Genomic DNA, 23,877 nt, shown 5'->3' on the forward strand with positions numbered 1-23,877 from the left:
CGTTTAAAAATAATGTCAAGAATATAAATATTTACAGCCACTATGTTTCTTTTTTATCATTACGTAGTTATTTATAAGTGCACTAGAAATTGTAAATCGCTACAGTCAGTGAATCACCTGATTACGGAGCTGGCTGCTCCATGCTAGCTTTTCAATCGAGCAAACTGCAACGGAACTTTTGACGAAGAGTTTGCGGCGTTTCTTTATTTCGTGCCACAGAGGTAAACTACGTACGCCCAAGGGACGTGAGGAAGCTCAGAAAGGGTGGCCCCCGGAATCGCTTAGTACGCAGTCCTCATAAATAAAGCATGTGCCATGCGATGCATCTTGTGGGATCACACTTGCGTGCATAATTCAGGGCCACTGTCTCTGGGTGAAATGACTGATCGACCGCTGTGGTCTGTGGCCACCTTGACTGTGGGGAGGCAGTGATTGCAGGAAACACGAGTTGCAACTCAGATAATCCACTTAAACACTTTTATGCTGGGTTGCTCTTTAGATTTATCATCTTGCCGGATAAGAAAGTATCAGGTAAAACAGTAGAGCATTTCAGGAGTAGCTGATGGTATATTATATCGAGATGGATAGTTAAAGAACATATTCAAGGTAGCCCTAACACATCGTATAATGTTTTATAAAAACAAATAATATTTTCAGCGAGTGTACCACTCAAAACAATGAATATTATTCACTGGACTTGACGTTACTCTAAAGCACTGCTGAGCTCCTGAAATGCTAAAGCAATATCTGTTGGTTAAATTAAATGAAGTATTCATTAATGACAAATCATATTACCGATTTTATGTAATATTTATTTGCTTCTTGTTTTCGGTTTAGAAGACGTTCGTCACAAGGTAACTGAAATATCCTTGTGAGCCACAACAGCCAGCTTATTAAGACTGTTGAGGAAAATATGAAATATGAAAGATGTGTTGCTAAATTGCTCAAAGTAAAAGTCCTACTTGACTGTTACAAGACCTGCTGTTGTAAATAACATATAAATGGAATGATGCTTAAAACAGCATATAATTCAGTAGTAAAAATTATTTATTTAGTATTTTCATGAGCTGATCCTATAAATTAATGTGGTGTCCATATTAAAATCCGTTTGTGACCCTTCAAATTATCCAGAGCTTGGTTTTAATTTTTTCAAAAAATTTACGACAGTAAATTGAATGTTTATGTTTATTCTGTAAACATTTCATGATACTCCATTACTTTTTCATGTCTCTCCTGTTTGCTTTGGAGGCAATTGCAAAATATGGTCTCATGATGGTTTTCTGCTCTCGGTATAAATAAAAGCATTGGAGAATTAAAAATTCATATGTTAATAATTGAATACGAAAGGTTTCAACAAAGTAGCGATTTAAAAACCCATTACGTTAGCATGATGCACACTTTTCACGAATTTCGATGCTTCGTGGAATGAACAATCCAGTAATATTAAGCTTGTTTAAGTAACAGTTATATACTTCACAAAAATAGCACTAGTTGTTGATGTGTTATTTGCGGTTAACAACATGGAAGGGTCACTCTATAAGATGTATGACAACGAGTTTTTAAGCTTATATGCATGTACTGCAAGATCACCTTTCTTGGAGTATTTACTACTTAGGAATCACATAGTAATTCATGCTGCCTCCATTCTGAAGCAGGGATAAGTAGCGCGTTATCTGCTGCGGTGTTGGGTCCAACTCTAATTCACCCCCTATTCCCTACTGATTTACGGTTTTCGTGGTTACATTAACTGACTTTTGAAGAACATCGAAATAGCTCCTTCACCAATGCTATTACTAGGTTTCTCCCATATACAGGGCTATTACAAATGATTGAAGCGATTTCATAAATTCACTGTAGCTCCATTCATTGACATATGGTCACGACACACTACAGATACGTAGAAAAACTCATAAAGTTTTGTTCGGCTGAAACCGCACTTCAGGTTTCTGCCGCCAGAGCGCTCGAGAGCGCAGTGAGACAAAATGGCGACAGGAGCCGAGAAAGCGTATGTCGTGCTTGAAATGCACTCACATAAGTCAGTCATAACAGTGCAACGATACTTCCGGACGAAGTTCAACAAAGATCCACCAACTGCTAACTCCATTCGGCGATGGTATGCGCAGTTTAAAGCTTCTGGATGCCTCTGTAAGGGGAAATCAATGGGTCGGCCTGCAGTGAGCGAAGAAACGGTTGAACGCGTGCGGGCAAGTTTCACGCATAGTGATGTGAAAGATTCAGTGTTTAAACCTCCTCTACCAAGAAACGTGCCAGAACTGCGAGCTCGCATCAACAATGCGTTCGAACTCATTGATGGGGACATGCTGCGCCGAGTGTGGGAGGAACTTGAGTATCGGCTTGATGTCTGCCGAATCACTAAAGGGGCACATATCGAACATTTGTGAATGCCTAAAAAAACTTTTTGAGTTTTTGTATGTGTGTGCAAAGCATTTTGAAAATATCTCAAATAATAAAGTTATTGTAGAGCTGTGAAATCGCTTCAATCATTTGTAATAACCCTGTACTTCCCCACCAGTGCTGACATCGCTGTCGAGAAGTTTTGAGAAAAAAATGACTCCCATCTCCACGTCCCTCTCTCTCTCTCTCTCTCTCTCTCTCACTCACTCACTCACTCACTCCCTTCCCCCCCCCCTCTCTCTCTCTCTCTCTCTCTCTCTCTCTCTCTCTCTCTCTCTCTCTCTCTGTGTGTGTGTGTGTGTGTGTGTGCATGACATTGTTTATGCATGGTATCAGAAGTCCTTCATACTTCCATGCGCAGGTATTTGCATAAGGAACGGCAGTCAGCACTCACATAAAAACAACTCGATGGTTGATGGGTAATGTAGTGTGGCGATGAATATTTCCATGCAGCACTAATCCGTAAGTAATCCCCTCGGAAAGAGTAAAGTATTTTTGTGGCAATGCATTTGTTATATTTCCTAAAATTTATCTGAATAACTTACAGTAAGCCACGAATACATACAAACAATAATTCCATTTCGATTATCTTTACCTAATGTTTTCTAATTAAGTGTTTTCTGTTCATCAAATGTGTGATAGAGTAGTGCTCATCGAAGGTCACAGTACGCTCTACAGATGTAACTCTTAATTCGGTTCCATCTCGTTAATTACGGTACACCCTGAGGAGTAATTAAGTTAATCCAGAGTGCAACACCTAGCATATAAACATTTAATATGTGATCAAAAGGGTCCGCACACGCCCAAAAACGTATGTTTTTCATAATAGGTGCATCGTGAGAGAGCAGTATGGGGCGCTCTGCGGAACTCACTGACTTCGAAATTGGTCCGTTAACGGGTGTCACTTGTATCGTACGTGTGTACACTAGATTTCCACACTTCGGAACATCCCTAGGACCACTGTTCCCGATGTGATAGTGAAGTGGAACCGTGAAGGGACACGTCCAGCACAAAAGGGTGCAGGCTGACCTCGTCTGTTGACTGACAGAGACCGCTTGACAGTTGAAGAGGGTGATAATGTGTAATAGGCAGACATCTATCCAAAGAATCACACACGAATTCCAAATGGCATCAGAATCCACTGCAAGTACTATGACAGTTAGGCGGAAGGTGAAAAAACGTGGATTTCATGGTCGAGCAGCTACTCATAAGCCAAAAATCACGCCGGTAAATGCCAAACGACACCTCGCTTGGTGTAAGGATCGTAAACATTGGACGACTGAACAGTGGAAAAACGTTATGCGGAGTGACGAATCACGGTACACAATGTAGCGATCCGATGGCAGAGTGTGGAAATGGCGAATGCCTGGTGAACGTCATCTGTCAACGTGTGAAGCGATAACAGTAAAATTTGGTGGCGGTGGTGTTACGGTGTGGTCGTGCTGTTCATGGAGGAGGCTTGCACCCCTTGTTGTTTGGCGTCGCACCATCACAGTACATGCCTACATTGATGTTTTAAGCACTTTCTTGGTTCCCACTGTTGAAGAGCAGTTCGGGGATGGCGATTGCGTCTTTGAACACGATCAAGCACCTCATCATAATGCACGGCCTATGGCGGAGTGGTTACACGACAGTAACATCCCTTTAATGGACTTGCCTGCACAGAATCCTGACCTGAATCCCACAGAACACCTTTTGGGTGTTTTGGAACGCCGACTTCGTGCCAGTCCTCACAGACCGACATCGTTATGTCTCCTCTGTGCAGCACTCTGTGAAGAATGTGCTGCCATTCCCAAAGAAACCTTCCAGCACCTGATTAGACGTATGCCTGGGAGAGTGGAAGCTGTCATCCAGGCTAAGGGTGGGCAAACACCATACTGAATTCCATCATTACCCATGGAGGGCCCCACGAACTTGTAAGTCATTTACAGCCAGATGTCCGGTTACTTTTGATAACATAGTGTATATATAATCCTCTGATTGAGAGGTTGTGTTTTGAATGAAACGGGAAAGCGTTTATCATCCGTGGTACTGCTGGCTATTCTCACTTCTCTGGAGGTAAATCCATAACCCTCACACAGCCATTATCTCTTGTACACAGGGAAAATACGAATCGGGAGATCCTTAAGTTCTCTTAAATTGCACGCTCAGGGTAGATTTAGGTGGTTGACAATGTTGCAGTATTACGTGTCGTTTACGAGGACCTGAGGTCATCGTTTTTCTTCCACAAGTAGCGTTCGACACAGGAAGGACGTCGACGAGTCAGGGAGAGACTTTCACAAACTAGCCTACATGCTAAATCTAGAGGGTAAAAAATATTTCAGTAGCGAAGGGGAAGCAATAGAGAATGTGCTGCGGTACTCAGTCGTCTCTCACCTGCGACATAACCTAAGCAGTAGATTATTAACCATGAGACTGAGTCTTTAAACACATGTCGCTCAGACGCCCAACTTCTGATTGTCGATCATCGGCGATAGTCGGTTTCTTAGATAGTCAGCATTACTACGGCGGGAGCTATCGGCCGAAGGTGACGGTGTGTCTAGATCTCTGAGAACCGACCGCAGTGGATGAGTGGTGCACATAGTAACATTCTAAGGGCTAAGCTACGTCATCGCTTACTACAATAGGCACACACTGCCGGGACACTATCTTTTGGGCAGCACGTTGCGGAGCTTAGAGCCATACCAAGTGCTGTTTGCTTCCTGAAAGCGGTGCTTAGGGTTTGCTCTCCAGTGTTTAATAGGTTTCTATGTCCCTTACTTTGCGAATGTTATGAGTGTATTCGGATTCAGTTATTTATTCATCGTTACATTTTTCTTAGTTCATCAGCAGGAGAAAATGATAATTTTTCGCTGACAAGGATCAGTATTGTGAAACCAACTGCATAGTCGTCTATATCATTAATTTGTGGGAGCCTGCAGTGCGCAGTCAGAAACGGCATCAACCAATTACAAACTATTCTAGCTATTTGGACAGAATATTTGAGTGTGCATTCTAAGCCTTTGAGCTGAAAATAGGTATGAGTCAAAATAGAGATTATTTGAATGAGCATTCGCGACAGGACTGAGGACAATAGTATTCTCAGTGCGGAATATTATTCGAGACAGTAGCTCACAATATTCTCAAATTCTGAGGGCCTTTATTTGCTGACATTGTTAGCTGGCGCAAGAGAGGAATGAACGAAATTCATTACCTTCAGCATTGACTATTTCTTTTCAAATCTTCAGTGACCACATTATAATAGATTACTTAATCGTATTTTATTAATGAACATCTGGGAAAATGCGAGCGTCGTTCCGGAAGTAATGCCTCCTATTTTTATTCGTGGAAACTACAGGAGATACATAAATCACAACAACACAGCTAAATAGAGCAATATTTCTGCTACAGACTGTTTCATTTTTCCACAGAGCCACCACCATTCGTTATGCACTTTTGCCAACGTTGAACCAGAGCCTGCATGCCACGCTTCTAAAAATCGAAACCATCTGACGCTAACCACTTCCTTACAACTTTGACAACAGTATCTGACTCTTGAAAATGGTCGCCACGTAGTCCATCTTTCAGAGGGCCAAAGAGATGGAAGTTTGAAGGCGCTAAGTCGGGACTGTACTGTGGATGTGGTAAGATAGCCCAGCCGAATTTTGCATTGAGTTGCATGGTCGCATACCTGGTGTGCGGCCTGGCGTTATCATCTTGCAGGTGGAAGCTGGTCTTCTTCTCTGGCCTTACCCTGGAAATTCGGGCATTCAGCTTTGTCAGCGTCGTCTTGTAGCGTGTTGGATTGACAGTTTCTCCAGGCTCCAGGACATCCAAAAGATCCACACCCTCGTTATACAAGAAGACTTTGCACTACACTTTGCCTGCAGACGGCTGTGTCTTGAATTTCTTCGTTCTGTTACACTTCTCACTGTAAACTGGTGTCTTCGCCTACGAAATGCGTAAATGAAATCCCAAAGAGAAGGCGTGGTTTCACTGATCCCCTTTACGCCACCCACAGAATATTCTCTGTCGATTCTGAGCGGTGGTATGTCTGAAACGTTTTCGTCAGCCACCCGTAAGAAATAAGCGCAATTTCAACTCTAGGTTTCGTCGTTCTGACCTCCATTGCAGAAGCGTCAAACGATGGGGTGAAAGGTCTGTTAGAAGGGGTGTAACTAACTTCCCATCGTGTGGAAAGTCCACGGCGGCGTCGAAGAGAATTGTGATGCAATTTCATATCAGTGTGACATCATTAATCGACACTAAACCTCATACGAATTTCGGAGGTCTGACTTGCTTTTCGCATGTCTCGACACATTGCTTTTTGAAGCGTCGCTGAGCCAGAAGGTGACGCCGCAGGGCGCCACGGTATTACACCATTACAGAGAAAGGTGGTAGGCACCTTTTAGTCGTATTTCAAACTTTTGCGTCACAATGCGAGAAATTGACGAGGTGATCCTTTAATTCTTTTGCCCTGTGTAATTAGTCAATATTATTGTCAAGGAAGATTACAGCAAAATTTCTGATCCAGGCTTTGTAATCGTGCCAAAATAAGTATAGTTTTATTGAATATACAGCCTTAGCAATCGTCTAGAGGGTTCGTTTCTTTCGTTTTGTAGACACACAAAGTGCCAACTGACAACAAAACATTATTAATCCCACTGAAAGATTAGAGGATTCACAACACATTTATATGATGGGCACAGTTACTTCAGGAGTTTTATTTAGAAATTCATTATACTCCAGGCGATCCCGCTTTGGTGCCAAATGTGCTGTCTCGTCTTCCAGAGAATCTGAAGCTTACTTTCTGGACAGTCTGAGCTCGAAGGAAATCGAAATTAATTTCGTCACATTAGCCAATGAAGTGCTACAGATAAGTACTTTTTTTGTAAAATATTAAAGCAGGGCAAGATGTGGGTGATGTGCTATTGATGATTAATACCTGATATGAAGACCACAGTTCAGAGAAAATATGAAGCTCGTACTTGGTATACATTGGTATTCCATATGAGTGTAAGGATATAAGATTCATTTCTCAGGAAACTGTGCACCCTACAACCACAAAGTGACAGTGAAAAGAAAATTCGGCATATATTGACTTCTCTCCACCGATCCACATCAAACCCAGTACAGTATACCAGCCAAGAACTGGAGGGTTATTTGGAGCTTATTGTAGTAAACGTCAGAAGAAATGGATGGATAAGTTATTTGTTCCTCCCGTTTGGATACAGGTATACCCTTATGCACTGTGTTACAAGGCAACAAAGCAGTGAACATTCCTGAAGAAGTTGTTGCTTTTCCATAACGTCAAAATGTTAACCAGGTTTAAATGACGCATAAGGCTGTACAGTATGGAAACGGAGGCTCTAGCTATAAAATTAGCCCATGAAAGCAACTACGACCCATTGTCTACCAAGTTGGATGCTGTATTCCAATCCGTTTTCAAGCAAAATCAAGGATAATGAAGGATGAAAGAAAATATTCGTCATAGTTATGTTGGCCTGGTAAACATGTTCATCTGACTTAACCCGGAGCGATTAAAGGGTGATACATATATTTTGGAAGCCATCCTGTCCTACACCTTAAGCTCTATCAGCGTTAGGAAGACGATGGAATGACAGACGATTAGCGTGCATGGCTGAAACTGGAATAAGACCAGAAATGTGAAAAATGTGTTTTACAATATACGTGCTGACTTTCTGCGTGTGTTTCTTTCATATCGTATGGTTCAGCCTAAAATGAATATAACGGGTTGAGGGTTATTCCATTGACACATTAATGAAATGTGCACTATGTTTCACTGAATATTAAGTTACTATGTTCATATACTCTGCATTTACTTTCTTTTTACAGACTGGGATACATCGAACCTGAATAACTAATAATATTTAAGTGTATGTTTTAGCATTTGTCGAGGGCAAGCAAAGCCACAATGTCTTGTGCAAAACTAACGGTGTCGTATGTAAATACTACTGAGTAGGTCTGTTTGAAGATACCTCACACTCACACTGCGTTTACAAGAATGCATTGAAGTCGTTCATGGAAATGGTCCAATGGTAGTTCTGCATCAGCTCCATATCAGTGCCTGCAAAGAGGGTAACCGGTGTAGATGTCCCTCACATTAGTGCAGTACGCGAAGCAACCTACACCATTAATTCAGAGGGTATACCGTTGTCTAAACCAGCCTCCAACGGAGAATTGGCATATTAACCAACTTCGTTACGGAAGTCGTGCGTTTATTTTCTTACACATCATTGCTGTCTTGATATGTAATGGGCAGTCAAATGAAAACGAAACAAAAGGAAAAAGTAAATAAATTGTTTATTACTTCAGAACTAATCGCCATAACTATTAATACATTTATCCTGCTGAAATGGAAGACAGTCATTGCCATCATAGGAAAATGTTTTCAGTTACCTTTGGTAGCATGACTGTACCGAGGAGTGTACCTCTTCGACCGAAGCAAATAGACGGCCACCAATATATGTCTTCAGGGCTCCAAAAATATGTAAATCGCATGGCAAGACATCGGTACTGTACGAAGAATACGTAAGGGTATCCCAGGGAAATTCTGCAGCGTACTAGAAGAAACCTTGGCAACAACTGCGTGGGCCTACATGTTGCCAAGGTTGTTTCGACTACGCTGCAAAAGTTCCGCTGCGGAGCCCTTACACAGAAGATAAAACTTACAGTTCATCTTTATATTCATGTTTTCTTTTTTAGTGTGTCTGCATTTTGCTAGTTTTGTTTTGTGCGACTTACGGCGTCAGAATCGTGTAGTAGCAATATAGAGTTGAAGGGACAAGAGTTTGACTTGAATGTTTACTTTTATATAGCACAACTGTGTCAGTTAAGCAGTGCAAATTTTCTCCTGTCTGCGGCACCACACTCGAGCAGATGAGTTCTTCTACCAGTCTCATTCCAGCTTACCATAAAGTACCTGAGTGCCAAATCAAATAACTACACGTTGGGTAAGAGTTGATAGGAACTGTGCACGTCACGTACACAGACAAAGCGAATTGGCCGCTGTCCAGAAAGAGCTGGAAACTTTGTCGGTCGCCATCCTATAGTTTCGAACTGCTGCCCAGCGCTTCTGCTTCGGTGGTGCTTCTATGATGTGGTTTCTCTAGAATCCTCTGGAAGTCTTGATGCCTCCTCACTCTCAGATTTCCATGGTGCAGCTGATCTGCGTTAACACAATGATGGAGGGTCGACAATTGTGAGTCCACGTATTTGAGTCGGAAAGTGAACGTGTGTACTGACCGCATAGCTGCCCCCTCATACCTTAGCAACAGGTGTGGTAAGATCAAATCAGAGCCAGCACAGAACAGCTCAGATTTTAGACCATGGCCGAACTATCTGCAAACTTTAGAGGGTCCATATTGTGGATCTGTTGGTCAGTGAGACCTCTAACGGTTCGAAGTCAAGGAGCCCCTCGGTGGAATAGGAGACTTGTCGAGAAGGAGGCCAGTATACCCTCGGTATATTTTTCAATAGCTCACTTCAAACATAAGGAGGTGTCTATACCGGCAGTGAACAAACAGGGAGAAATTGGCTGGAAATGTCAACAAGAACAGCGCTTGCCTTCTGGTATTAGTGACAATTCCTGGTTCCTTTGGGTAGGTGGCTGAATTGGTGAAGATAATTACTCCCAAACATGGGAAGCCGGAAAGATTTGCATTCTGAAGTGTAGTACTCACTACCCTTCGCTGTCATGTATTTTGTCCTAAGCAGAGGGCTTAAAACGGAGGCTCAGACCGTTCTGCAACATTCTCGGACGCGTAATTCTTGACTTTCGCTATCTGGTAGACAGTTGTAATATTCCTCTTCGCAGATGAGGTGTGCCCGTGTTGTTTTACTTTTTAGGTTAAAAAGTCCTCTCCATACATTCTCAAATTAATTACGTCCCACTTTAAAAAAATATTGTACCACATTATTGGAAGAGATTGGAAAGAGAAATTAGTAATGTATTGTTAGTTAACTGAAAGAGTGTCCATAGTAAAAATCACAGTACTCTGGTATCAGCGTCCATAATGCCCGCTTAGTAGAGGAGAATGTTGTATTTTGGAATATTTTTCGTACTTTCAGCTGTAGGTAGCCCTGTAATGGAAGTCTAATACGTTTTCTTATTCCGTTCTTAATGATAGCATTCACTTTTTATTTGCTGCTATCTTTTTCTGAAATTACAAAAAATACTCCGAAAGATTAAGGTTTTTATATATGTGGAAATATTTTCCAAAATACAACATTGTCATATACCTGGAGTCAGATATTCTATTGAAATTTAAAAGCGTTCCAGTCGAAAAAATTTCCGCAGTATTATATCTAATGGTCCATCTGTTACGTTATTACTGTACAACACACTAGTAATCAGTAAATAATTTAACTAAGTTAAAGTTTTAATAATTATTAGTTATAAATGAAATACATTTTGAAATTGAAGCTATTGGAAAGTAACACAAATTTCCATGATCAAAACAGATAAAATGGTTAAGACATTAAAGAAACAAAGTTAGTTTGCAAGTATCCCATGTTACATTGTAAAATATCTCTTTTTGTCTCTAGGAATAAGATGGTGCACGACCTACGATGTATGGTTTAACTGTCTGCATCTCGTAGAAATAGTTCCAAAAATATATAGCATTACACTCAGCATAATTTTCTGCACCTACAGAAAGAACAATATACTCCCAATAGCTTTCTATGTTATACAGCACTTGAATGTGCAGAATGAGAATATTTGCAAATACTGTGCAAAACACAACCTCAAGTCTGGCAACAATGAAAACAGTAGAGAATGGCAGAAACTGCTTATGGCGGTCTCTATTGCGTATTCTATCATGTGATTCTAAAATATTTCACTAAATGGAAGTACCGACCAAAAAACACCGTGTGTTCCTAACAAGGGAACCTCCCCATCGCACCCCCCTCAGATTTAGTTATAAGTTGGCACAGTGGATAGGCCTTGAAACACTGAACACAGATCAATGGAGAAAACAGGAAGAAGTTATGTGGAACTATGAAAAAAATAAGCAAAATATACAAACTGCGTAGTCCATGCCTAAGATAGGTAACATCAAGTATTGTATATGCTCAGGAGCGCCGTGGTCCCGTGGTTAGTGTGAATAGCTGCAGGACGAGAGGTCCTTGGTAAAGTCTTCCCTCGAGTGAAAATTTTAATTTTTTTATTTTCGGACAATTATTATCTGTCCGTCCGTCCGTCCGTGATTACCATTCCTCCAGGTTGTACACCTCTTGTGCAACCGTTAGATGTGTTTGGTTTTCGGCAAGTGAAATACTTTGTGAAAAGATTCTATGATTTTGCGAAGCTGCACAGGTACACAGAGCAGTATTGTTTACGTGATCGTGTGTCAATTATGAAAGTTCAGGCAGTCACACACAGTCAACTTCGCTCTCCAAAATTCCAGGACATGTTCAGATTTGCTTGGACATATGCAGGATTTGACGGTCTACACACGGAAAAATTTGAAAGCATTAAAAACGTAGGTTTTGACCGAGCACAGGGAAAACTGTGCGACTGTGAAACTGTTGCATTCATTTGTTGTAGTTCATGTGACAAACTCTTATGTTTTCATCACTTTTTTGGGACTGATTATCGCATCCACAAGAAAACCTAAATCGGCCAAGGGAGAAGAACCTATTTATCCATTCGGCAAGTGTACGAGTTAAGTTAGGTAGGTCGACAACATATTCCTGTCATGTGACGTACATGCCGTCACCAGTGTCGTATAGAATATATCAGACGTGTTTTCCTGTGGAGGAATCGGTTGACCTGTGACATTGCGATCAAATGTTTTCGGTTCCCATTGGAGAGGCACATCCTTTCGTCTACTAATCGCACGGTTTTGCGGTGCGGTTGCAAAACAGAGACCCTAAACTTATTACGGTGAACAGAGACGTCAATGAACGAACGGACAGATCATAACTTTGCGAAAATAAAGAAAGTAAAACTTTCGCTCGAGGGAAGACTTCAACGACGGACCTCTCGTTCCGCAGCTGCTCACGCTAACCACCGGACCACAGTGCTCCTGAGCTCATAGCATCCATGATGTTGCCTATCTTGCGCATGAACTACTCAGTTTGTATATTTTGCTTATTTTTTTCATAGTTCCACACAACTTCTTCCTGTTTTCTCGATTGATCTGTGTTCAGTTTTTCAAGGCCTATCCACTGTGCCAACTTATAACTAAATCTGAAGGGGGTGCGGTGGGGAGGTACCCTTGTAAGTATACTATCCCTTAAGTTCAACTCTCTCCCAAAGTGGAACAAAAAGTTCGAAGATATCAGAAGTCAGAAATAATGCTATCCTAAATTCCGATTGAACTGTGTATAGCAACAATAGGCACAACGCCAATAATGGCGGTGTTATTATTAATGTACAGAAAACAATAATACAGACTTAGGTTATAGTGTAAGTTACCCACGCATGAATGCTTGCGGCAAAGGTGTATCGAAATTGACAGTCGGATGCTTTTACAGGCCACCTGTGTCAGTTGCTGTAGTGACAGAATGCAACAGCGGAAAACTGGAGATCAATATAAGAAATCTTTTTAATTCTGCACAAAGCGCCATCCGAGATAGGAACGAGAGCGTTCCGGCTGCTTTAAGGATCTGCATCTGTAGGGCTACTGAAAGGCAGACCGCTCCCCAATGAACTCTGATACAGAATTAAGAACGATGCGCAACATATTTAACAATACGGATAAATGTCCCATTCTGAATGATTTCTGAGATGGAACACATTTTACCAGACGGAACATCTTAACCGCACTAACCTTATTCGTTGGATTGTCCATGATAGTAGATTTAACAAGGTTTTACACCATTAGATTTTTTTCTAAGGGGTTGGATGTAGTCAGAGGTGTACAAACGACAGGTGAATATGCGCGATGAACTACCTTGTCGCATCATGGACGCTGCTGTCCACATTAGGGAACGCGCAAAGGCGCTCAGACAAGCAAAACAACATGTTTTCCCAAGAGTGTACCAATGTACTGAAGTTGGCCGTGGGATATTTGAACATTTATTGTGAGCTGTACAACAACTGTAATGTGAAGTCTACGATAATGCTTAGCTGGGGAATGCGTTAAAATTACGTATTTTTCAATTGCTTCTTTGTAAAAGTCATGTTTTGAAGTTGAGTAACAGATGTAAATGTAAACATGCGCGAACCTGAGAATGTAGAGAATGTATTGAATAATACAGAAGAACAGCTCGGTGACTTCCTGAGACACTTGAACAGCCTCCATGCCAACATAACATTTACCATGGAAGTAGAAAAGGACAAGAAACTGCCATTTCTAGATGTGCTGGTCACAAGGGAAGGCGAAAACCTGGGACACAGCGTGTATCGAAAACCGACACACACGAACCGATACCTGCACAAACTGTCAAACCACCACCCGAGCCAGAAAAGAGGCATGATTAGTACGCTCGTAACGGGAGCAGGACAAATATGTGAGCCGCAACACCTCAAACGAGAAATGCAACACCTGGAAACTGTTCTGAGGAGCAATGGGTACTCCACAAATTACATTAGAAGTGTAACAGAGCCAAACACGCGGCGAAGTAAGGAACCAGAAAAAGAAATGTCGGGTACGGCCTTTCTGCCATACATTCCCAGAGTGACGGACAGAATCGGCCGTATATTGCGCAAACATGGCGTAAAGACGATTTCAAACCGACAAGGAAGATCAAAGAGTGTCTTAGATCGGCGAAGGAGAAAAGAGACCCACTTGAAATGTCGGGAATATACCGTATACCATGCACATGCGGAAAAGTTTATGTCGGAATGACTGGACGATCAATTAACTCCAGGATCAAAGAGCATAAGCGACATTGCAGGTTCAAATGGTTCAAATGGCTCTGAGCACTATGGGACTCAACTGCTGTGGTCATCAGTCCCCTAGAACTTAGAACTACTTAAACCAAACTAACTTAAGGACATCACAGACATCCATGCCCGAGGCAGGATTCGAACCTGCGACGTAGCGGTCGCGCGGTTCCAGACTGCAGCGCCTACAACCGCTCGGCCACTCTGGCCGGCTGACATTGCAGGTTGGGACAGGTGGAGAAATCGGCCGTGGCAGAGCACGCACTGAATGAGACCGACCACGTAATAAAATTCGCCGACACGGAAGTTCTGGATGTAGAGAAGCACTATCACACGCGCTTGTTCAGAGAAGCTGTAGAAATACAAAAACACGCGAACAGTTTGAACAAGAAAGACGAAAGCCTTAAGGTAAACGGATCCTGGCTTCCCGTACTGCAGCGAACGACCGTCGCAGGTAGCAAGAGGAGAACCGCACTGGAAATGACCGCGGAGAAGCCCTCGGACGTTCGCCCGCCAGGTACATATAGTCTGCGGCCGCGAGTTCGGCTCCAGTTCACCACCGGCAATGGAGGGTGAAGCTTTGACAATACCAGCCACTCGTGCTGGCGAAACGTCAGAAAAATCATTAGATGAACGTCGGCCGAAGAACCCGAGACAGAAGCCAATAGGCAGTTTGTCAATAAGGAGACACTTTATACATTAGGATCAGTCTGACCGAGAAAACCTATTCCGCTGTCGTGGCAGGGGGTATATGATATTCCCACGTGGCGCGTCCCAGGTGGCGGGTACGAGGACCTCACCGACTCGCTGGCGAACTTAACCGGGATGAAATAGCTCTCTCAAACTCGCTCTGGGACTCTGGAACTTACTATTCCCGTTTTAAGAATGAAATGGAGAAATCCATTGTCCCGGTTTGAAGTTCAAGTAGCTCATGAATACATGATGGAAATATCTCATGAAATAACTCCTCGAAGAAGTTCTGAAAAGGGGAATCGTGCGTCGCTTTGGGCGATGCAACTTGGTCTGCGGATTCTGAGGAGCCGAAACCTGCAAGCAGGGAAGAGTCAGAGCATTATGAAAACTTCCTGTCAAAATTTAGGCCTAAACTACATACTTTTTGGAGCCATGAAGACAAATTGCATTTTAAAAACTGGAAAACGATAACAACTATCAAAAGGTTTAGAAGAATAAAAAATTTCAATGTGGGCATTGCAGGGAGACGGTTCACAGGTGAAAATTCTACAGAGTGAGAACTATCACATCTTTATAGAAAAGATAGGAAATAATCAATAATAGGGTATTCCACGTCTACGAACGGCATTTGTCGGCAATTGTAAAGTGATGAACTCCGTGACAAATTTTCCTTCTCCATCAGAAAAAACTGACCCTTCTACCACGCGGTATGAAATAAAAATTACTCACTGACTAAATGCCATGCGCTTCGAAATGAAGACTGTAAATAGAGCTCACATAAGGTGCAATACCACTGAGGAACTTGTAAAATTAAGTGTCCAAAATACTAAATGGAAATGTCAGAAAATTGGTATGTTATCTTAATGTTAAAATTGCACATCAGTAAGCTTTTTCCACATTGTCTGAGACTATCCAGCACACAAAAGAACCAAAATAAATGGAGAACAGTCTGTGCAAGCCGTTCAAATTAAAACTAGCGTCCACATATTTGGAAAAGTTCCCCAGAAAGGAAAAGAAAACTTGGAGATGAACACATCCAAATTTGGTTGAGTTCCAAATGGATCACGTTGTTACTTAAAGTAGAAACATTAAACATTAAAGAAACAGTGAACGCCAAGGTGAAAAAGGAGCAAATAGTTAAACAGACTACTACTTGACGTAAATTCAGGTAAAATTATTCCCAAATGGACGACTAGGAGCCATAGGAATAAAACACTAGAGACTGGCGCACAGTAATTACAAAACAACAAAGAAATCTTGCAGAACAAATCAAACAATTTAAAAAGTCGTGGCTGGGAAACGAAACTAAAATAATAGGGGTCTTGATTATTAGGAATTCCTTAACAAAAGTAAGCGGTCGGAAAATGGTTTGAGATCCGGGAAGATATTCTGAAAGGTTTCTTCTACAAGATATCGAAGAAGATTTCCAGAAAAACAACACACGAAATTTCTATAACAGCTCCAAAAGTAAATTTACCTAAGTATGAACCGCCAATTCTATGATTTAAGAGAGAAAACGGTGTCTTAGTCACTAATAATAAAGGAAACTATGTTATTTGTGGATTCTTCCGTCGCTTATTGATAGAACAATTCCATATAGAGGGTTGAATAACACTTGGGCGGTTTCTTGTTCTATTGATTTCTATTTGTATGAACTAGTTTTCGGCGTATTAGACCATAATCAGGTAACTATTGGCTATTGTTTAATCGGAGCTTGTGTTCTTACGAACCAAACATTCTGGACTAAGATAAAAATCACTTACATACGATCTTTAGTTGCAACTGAGCACATCACCACTCTTAAACTTTACACAATACAGTAAACCTCCTACTAACCACAAAGTGTCCCAATAGTAAACAAATTCACTCCACAATATAATATAATATCCTTTACGTGTTTACATTCCTAACTGTAACTCAACTGTAACAATGTAATATTTGGTATTTATTAATGCACAATTTTTCTAATAACAAAATGTAACCCCCAAAGAAAACATTGCTGTTGTACAATCAAAAATTAGTGTCCAGTGCAACTGTTCAGAACAAATACCAAAAAAATAGTAATTATGTGATAATGTGTATTCTAAATAATTCTAATTGTAGTCATATGGGGTACTGAGAAATCATAAAATGTGATTTATTATGTCAAAGAACAGTTTTACAGAACAAAAAATCAAAAGACCCGTTTGACAAATCCAAACACAATACGACAACTAAAGATCGTATGTAATTGCGTTGTATCTTAGCCCAGAATGTTTGGTTCGTAATAACACAAGCTCCTTGTAAACAATAGCCAGTAGTTATCTGAAGATGGCCAAATAAGCTGAAAACTAGTTCATACAAACAAAAATCAACAGAACAAAAAACCGCCTAAGTGATACTCAACCCTCAATAAGGAAACTATGAATTATTTGTGGGGTATTTTAAGAATATTATCAGTCGCGTGAAATCAGTGATATTTTTTTACAAACAAAAACCTAAATAAAACCACAAAATAAAACTGAATTTCAGAATCTACTTAAAGAACTCATATAGGCTCTCGTAAATCCTTTACACAAGAAAGTAATGAGGACGTATGGTAACAGCTATGGTGGAGTATTTTTGGTAGCTGTTACATAGGGGGGAGTGATACGCCATCGAATACTTTTCAGACTTTTGGATCTAGCCAGACATGTAACAAAAGTTGAAAATAATGATGGCACTCCTTTTATGTGCTACAGCCTTTTTCTGAAATTACAAAAATTACACCAGAAAATTAAGGTTTTTCAAATGTAAAACATGTCCCTACATAAAACATAGTCTTTAGTTACAAGGAAATATTCTACTGAAACACAAAAGCGAAGCAATCGAAGAAATCTTGTCAGTGCTCTAGTTAGTAGTCTATCTCTTACATATTACTCCACTACACACCAGTAATCAGTAAGTTAGATCAAATTACGGGGAAGTATTATCAAAAATCTGTTAGCTACAAGTACAATACATTTTGAATTTTAAGCTATTGGAAACTAACGGAAATTAAGTTATATCAATAGTTTGAAAAAAAAACATAGAGGGCTGTACTTGGCGTAAAATTTAATACCTAAGGAATAACAATATGCTGCAAATAGCTAAAATATATTATACAGCACCATAATGTTCAGAAGGCGCAAAACACAACCTCATGTCTACGAACAACAAAAACTAAAGGAAATGGTGCAAACTGAACATATTGGTCGCTAGTGTGATTTCTTTCATACAATCCTAAAATCAATCTCTACACTGAACACCGATAAAAAAAATATCGTTTGTTCCTAGGTGCATATTTCTCTAGGTATAATTCTCTGTAAAATCCTATCGAAGACCCTTCAAAGCTATTGGAAAGGAAATGACAATCAGGTCGCTAAGTATCGAGGGAGATTTAGAAAGGACCAGTCCAGTATAGAACGAATGATCAACTGGAAACCGACTCTTGTCTAATAATCAAAAATCTTTTAGCAATCTTGGTGGACTTCGACTAAACCTACGACTGCGTGGACACAGAATCATTCTTGAATACACTAACAAAAAGGTTTTGGAAGGGCTTAAGGAAACATTGACAGAAAAAAGTCCTAAATAATATTCCATGGTAAAATTCTGGCACCATTTGAAATAACAACTGGCTTAAGGCAAGGTAGTGCTCCCTCCCCATTACTTCACAGCTGCGTTTTGGAAAAGTTAAAGATGGAAGGTTACCTTAGACTTCAAGAAAAAGTAATCCAAGAAATCGGATTGGGATAAATATACTCGAATTACGTACTCAACTACCTTTTACAGATGGTTTTCCGAAAATATCGATACAGCAGCTGAAGCATCAACATGTTGAATGAGACGGCGAAAGCCCGGGATTGCTGATGTTTTCTAGAACACGGAATTCATAACGGACATTAAAAATGTTCCTATTTTCCTTAGCACAAGATACAATAGAACGAAGCTGTTATGGAAAATACTAGGCCCAAAGAAAGCTGGGAGGGCGTGGATGAGAAGAAGTAATGAAGAAATGTACACCCAAACTGAAAAATTATCTGATGATCTCAGGAAAATAAAAATTTAGTTTTATGGCCATTAGGTTCGAGTGAACCCGGAAAACTGACAAAAAGTAATTGACCATTTCGATAGAAATTCCAAAACGCAAATCAGTCGGATCAGACAAATGGAAAATTACTTAGCAGAAATCAAATTTACGAAAGCAGGAGATCTACACAGACCAAATTCCGAAACTAAATTAGGATTTTAGGGTGTTTACTGGAAGAGATTAGGTAGCGCATCGAAGTATGGACAGATGTTAAAAGAAATGATCACAGTGAAAGAAGAAGAAAAACTCGAATCAGAAAAGAAGATTACATCGTGAGCAAGTTACTTCACGTGGTCCACAGATGACAGAAATCGAAGAAAGAAGACAAAGAGAATCAGTATGATGTTACTGATTGGTGATCTGCCGAATCATGTCGGCATTCATCTTAGCCAACGGATACTGTACCGTTAGAATGTCACGGAATACTACCTTTGCAACTACGTCTACTTACGCATACATAATCTGGAACCCACCATACGGTGCGTAGAGGAGGACATCGTGTACCACTATTACTCATTTCTTATACTGTTCCATTTCAAAATAGAGCGAGGGAAAAACGACTCTCTATACGCCTCCGTACGATTCCTAACCCCGGAATCATGACATCCTGCAATATGGCCAGGCTATGGTCAAGGTCAAGATCAAGGAGGGCCGAGGAGGAAAGGGGTGAAGTGGGGGGGGGGGGGGAGGGGAGGGGAGGGGAGGGAAGGGCCTTGCCACCTGCCTGCACTTATTCAAATTTTGCATGAAAGTTGCCCTGCTCTGTGGCCCACACACCCACGCACCCACACACTCACATTCCCAGACTCCCGTGCTCCTACGCTCCCACACTTCCATGCTCAAATGCACCTCGCCTCTCGTGCCTCGTACCTTGTGCTTCACACATCATCCCTCAGCTTTGCAGCTATATTTGCATTACTGACTTCCAGAAATGTGTTTAAGGACTGGCTTGCTAGTACTCACATTGGTAACTCTGACTTGAAGCTATATATCATTCGCCATGGGATAGTGGAACGAGTAGATGGCATATTTCTCTACATATAATTTAAAAAAACAGGATTTCATAGAAAATGTAAATAATGAAATAGGAATTCTTATTTGTTGAAAATAAGTTTTTTACCTTAAATGCTGTCCCACAATTTCTGAAAACGTGAATAAAACAACTCCACTTTCACAGCCTAATTCCTCTTGTCACCAGCAGATGAATGCACTGAAAAACTGATATTTCTCTATAAATAATTTAAATCTAACATTTTCATATAAAGTATAAATAACAAATTAGAAATTTTTATTTGTTGAACATGAGTTTTTACTTTAATGCTATCCCTAAAACCCAGTAAACGGGAAATAGTATCTAATCCAGTTTAACATCCCAGTTCCTCCTGTCATTAGCTGATGGTTGCACTAGGAAAATGAACGACCTTAGTTCAATCTCCGTACTATACCAGACTGAAGGCCCCACCGTTAAAGTCGTGGTTAGGTTAATGGCTTCACATGAGTAAACAGTCCTTCCTGTTGGTAACAGATGGCTCTACAGTAAAAAGCACAATTGAGTCGTGAACTGATTATTGTCCATAGCCAAGCTGTTGCGAAATTCTAAAATGACTGCATCATATATCGGCAGTGCAAGACAGTGCAATGTTTACATTACTGGTTGTGGTTCATACACGAAAAACGCTAACTGATGTCACAATATTTCCAAAAAGATCTGCAATGTAAAAGAAAGTATAAGTTAATTTCAACATATGCACATATTTGCCCAATTAGGACCCAAAACTATAGAGTATGTACCCCAATGGTAGATTCCAATGCCTAGTAATAGTTGAAATTTCAGAAGTTAGGCCTAAAAATCTGATGCCGTGAAACTACGTTGACCAGTCTTATAACAACAGAAAAATAAATCTTAGCTGAAGAAACAAACAGTCAGACTGAATGTAAATAATTAGCCCTAATCATCACACACAATCAAAGTATGTATTTCCGAATTTAAAAAAGTTTTCAAGCCCTATTTTAGGAAAGACAAAGATAATGCATCGTGTTATTCACTAGAAACAATATAAACGAAGCAATTAGTTGCCAATTATTCATAATATTAGAGATGACACAAACCGACTAAAATCCCTGTAAATGACAACTGTTTGCAGCCAGAAGGCTCCCTAAAAGCTTTGTAGACTCTATTTGTTCAATATTATTGCTCACAATATTCTAAAACACGCATCAGCAGCGCGGAAATAGCGATATCACGTACATAAATACGAAATTTGTGTATTCAGTCTGTACAGTTGCATTTCCAGGATCTATATATGTTTATCATAATATAAACAAATTCCCTATGAAAATTCGATTTCGTACGCTTTGCACACATAAAGAGCCATCGTAATATGCACAGAAGGCATTGTATGACCAACCCCCACTGCTATAAATATTTAACAAAAGCCACGACACGTAGTAAATTGATGCTGTTCCACGTAGACGTGGAAGCAGGTTTTTTTTTTTTTTTTTTTTTTTTTTTTTTTTTTTTTTAAAATTAGTGGCTCACAGCCAGAAATGAGGTTAGAACGGCCACCAACCCATGACGCTGGCTTAGATCAAATATACTCGTAATATCACCCATTCAGCCACATCGTTCATGTTCGGACCACCAACAAGCAAAGCTCAAACGTAATGGCTCTAAACATTACGAGGTATGGTACTTCAACACTGCACTGTGACAGTACGACTGTACCAGTTAACGGAGACTATGATATCGACGTCGTAATACGCGGAAAACAAGGACGAAGTAATGTAATAGCAGCAGTTTCTGGGAGGTATTACCAATGATTGCCGAAGTGGCATAATTATGTTCCATAACAGGGTAGTTGGAAAGAGAGATACAACTTATCGTGTATATACTCGAACACACTTGCAGAGGGATCAAACACACGATCCATTTTGTCATGGTCTCCGCCAAGTAATGCAGTGTTCAGTCACGTGTCTGGTCACTTTGCGGAATCTAGAAGGTGGTTACTAATGACGTCGGTACTCGCTTCGGCGGTACATATACTAAAATTGGAACGATACAGAGAAGATTAGCATGGGCCCTGCGCAAGGATGACACGCAAAATCGTGAAGCGTACCACATTTTTAAGCCGGCCGGTGTGGTCGAGCGGTTCTACGCGCTTCAGCCTGGAACCGCGATACCACAACGGTCGCAGGTTCGAATCCTGCCTCGGGTATGGATGTGTGTGATGTCCTTAGGTTAGTTAGTTTTAAGTAGTTCTAAGTTCTAGGGGACTGATGACCTCAAGTGCTAAGTCCCATAGTGCTCAGAGCCATTTGAACCATTTTTGAATAACGTTGCCCGTTCCTGGGCTTGTGATTTGACATAATTATATTATATATCTTTTTCTCTACAACTAGAGGTCACCGACGATAAACAATCAACTCTGTCCTATCATATACTATAACCCTAGTTGTAGTCGTACATGTGAGATGACACCTCCAAGCGAACATTAGGCTCCACCTAGTAAAAACTTCGTGGAACGACTGACGCAGGTTGATTCCATTAATCTAGAGTTATGGTGCAGTTTCGTGAGGTACAATATATGCTCTGCGTATAAATTAATGGTGTCATACCATATTCTGCAAAAAAATTGCATCTAATAAGTTTGCAACGGGATAATTTAAATGGAAATTTCGCTATTCGTGTGACAGAGTATGAAACTGCAATGGATAGACCGTACTGCCGTGTTTTAATATAGCACTTCTGTAGGAGTGAGAGTAGCTTGTATGCAGATAAAATATGGTTAGTTGTCTACCTGTGCGCCAGTAGACAATTAAAGGAGGGGCTACTGCCGGAATGCTAGGAGAACTGACGGAGTCATAGCATTCTAGTGTAGGAGGAACATTACCGGATTGGATGCTCGAATATAATAAATGGAACCTGCTTTAATACAGTGATAGCAAATTGTACTCTCTCATCCAGTTCTCAGGTGCTGTCAACGCCTCTGGCGTCGGCGATGGAAGTGTCAGAGCGCTCCTACCTCCATACTCATCGAGAAAGGACTATATGGGCAGTGTTGTACTAACATATGTTACCTATAGATATCTGCACCTATCTCTCGAGCCTTACGAACTGCAAAGTATCTAGTACTGATATCAGGTGCCTTGTTTCTCTGCCCGCTAATTTATATACAGAATATGGGAAAAATGGATAAATATTTAAAAAATAGGTCCCTTATCTAAAGCAGCCCCACCTTCATTCTTGGCGAGAAAACCACAGACTGTATGGGTATCATGGTACAAGAAATATGTTACAGAGAGATAAATGCATCTATATCTCTTGCCGTACAAACTGCTGATGACATGATCATTAACTTGAAACTCCCGCGGTGGTTCTGCCTCCCTGGAGTAATATCGGATGCCTTGCTTCTCTGTCTGCTTTACATCACTGCTGCTGCACCACTGGTTATAAAGTGTTGTACTTGCACGCCGGGTTCAGGTATTGCCTTACTATGGACGATAAGAAGGATGCAATCATTCCATTTCCAGCCATCTATGCTCGGAATACTATTCTGAACAGGTAGCAGCTTTTGATTGCCACAGATTCCAGGGTGGTGGAGATCTCGTGCTGACCCTCATCTTCACGTACATCAAGACAACAAGAGATTTGTGAGCATATTGTGCAGCGCAGATTCGTTAGGTGGTTGTTTACCATTTCATAACAGTACTGTACCGACGTCATCGCGCTGTTAGATTCTAGATAAGAAAATGTGGTTTTTTATTTTAGTTCGGACAACCAACCACTGCAACATAAAATTGAGATTTCTGGGGTTTATTCAGCGAATGTCCTGCTTGAATCCAT

At 40.8% G+C, this 23,877-nt stretch overlaps 1 non-coding gene across 1 annotated transcript; it reads left to right on the forward strand.

Moving 5' to 3' along the window:
* The first annotated feature begins 22,052 nt into the window (after positions 1–22,052).
* LOC124723901 lies at positions 22,053–22,159 on the forward strand. The gene has a single exon (XR_007006563.1). It is a non-coding gene; the product is annotated as a U6 spliceosomal RNA (small nuclear RNA).
* The last annotated feature ends 1,718 nt before the right edge of the window (positions 22,160–23,877 follow it).

Source organism: Schistocerca piceifrons, chromosome X, assembly GCF_021461385.2.
Source record: "Schistocerca piceifrons isolate TAMUIC-IGC-003096 chromosome X, iqSchPice1.1, whole genome shotgun sequence".
Lineage (NCBI taxonomy): Eukaryota > Metazoa > Arthropoda > Insecta > Orthoptera > Acrididae > Schistocerca > Schistocerca piceifrons.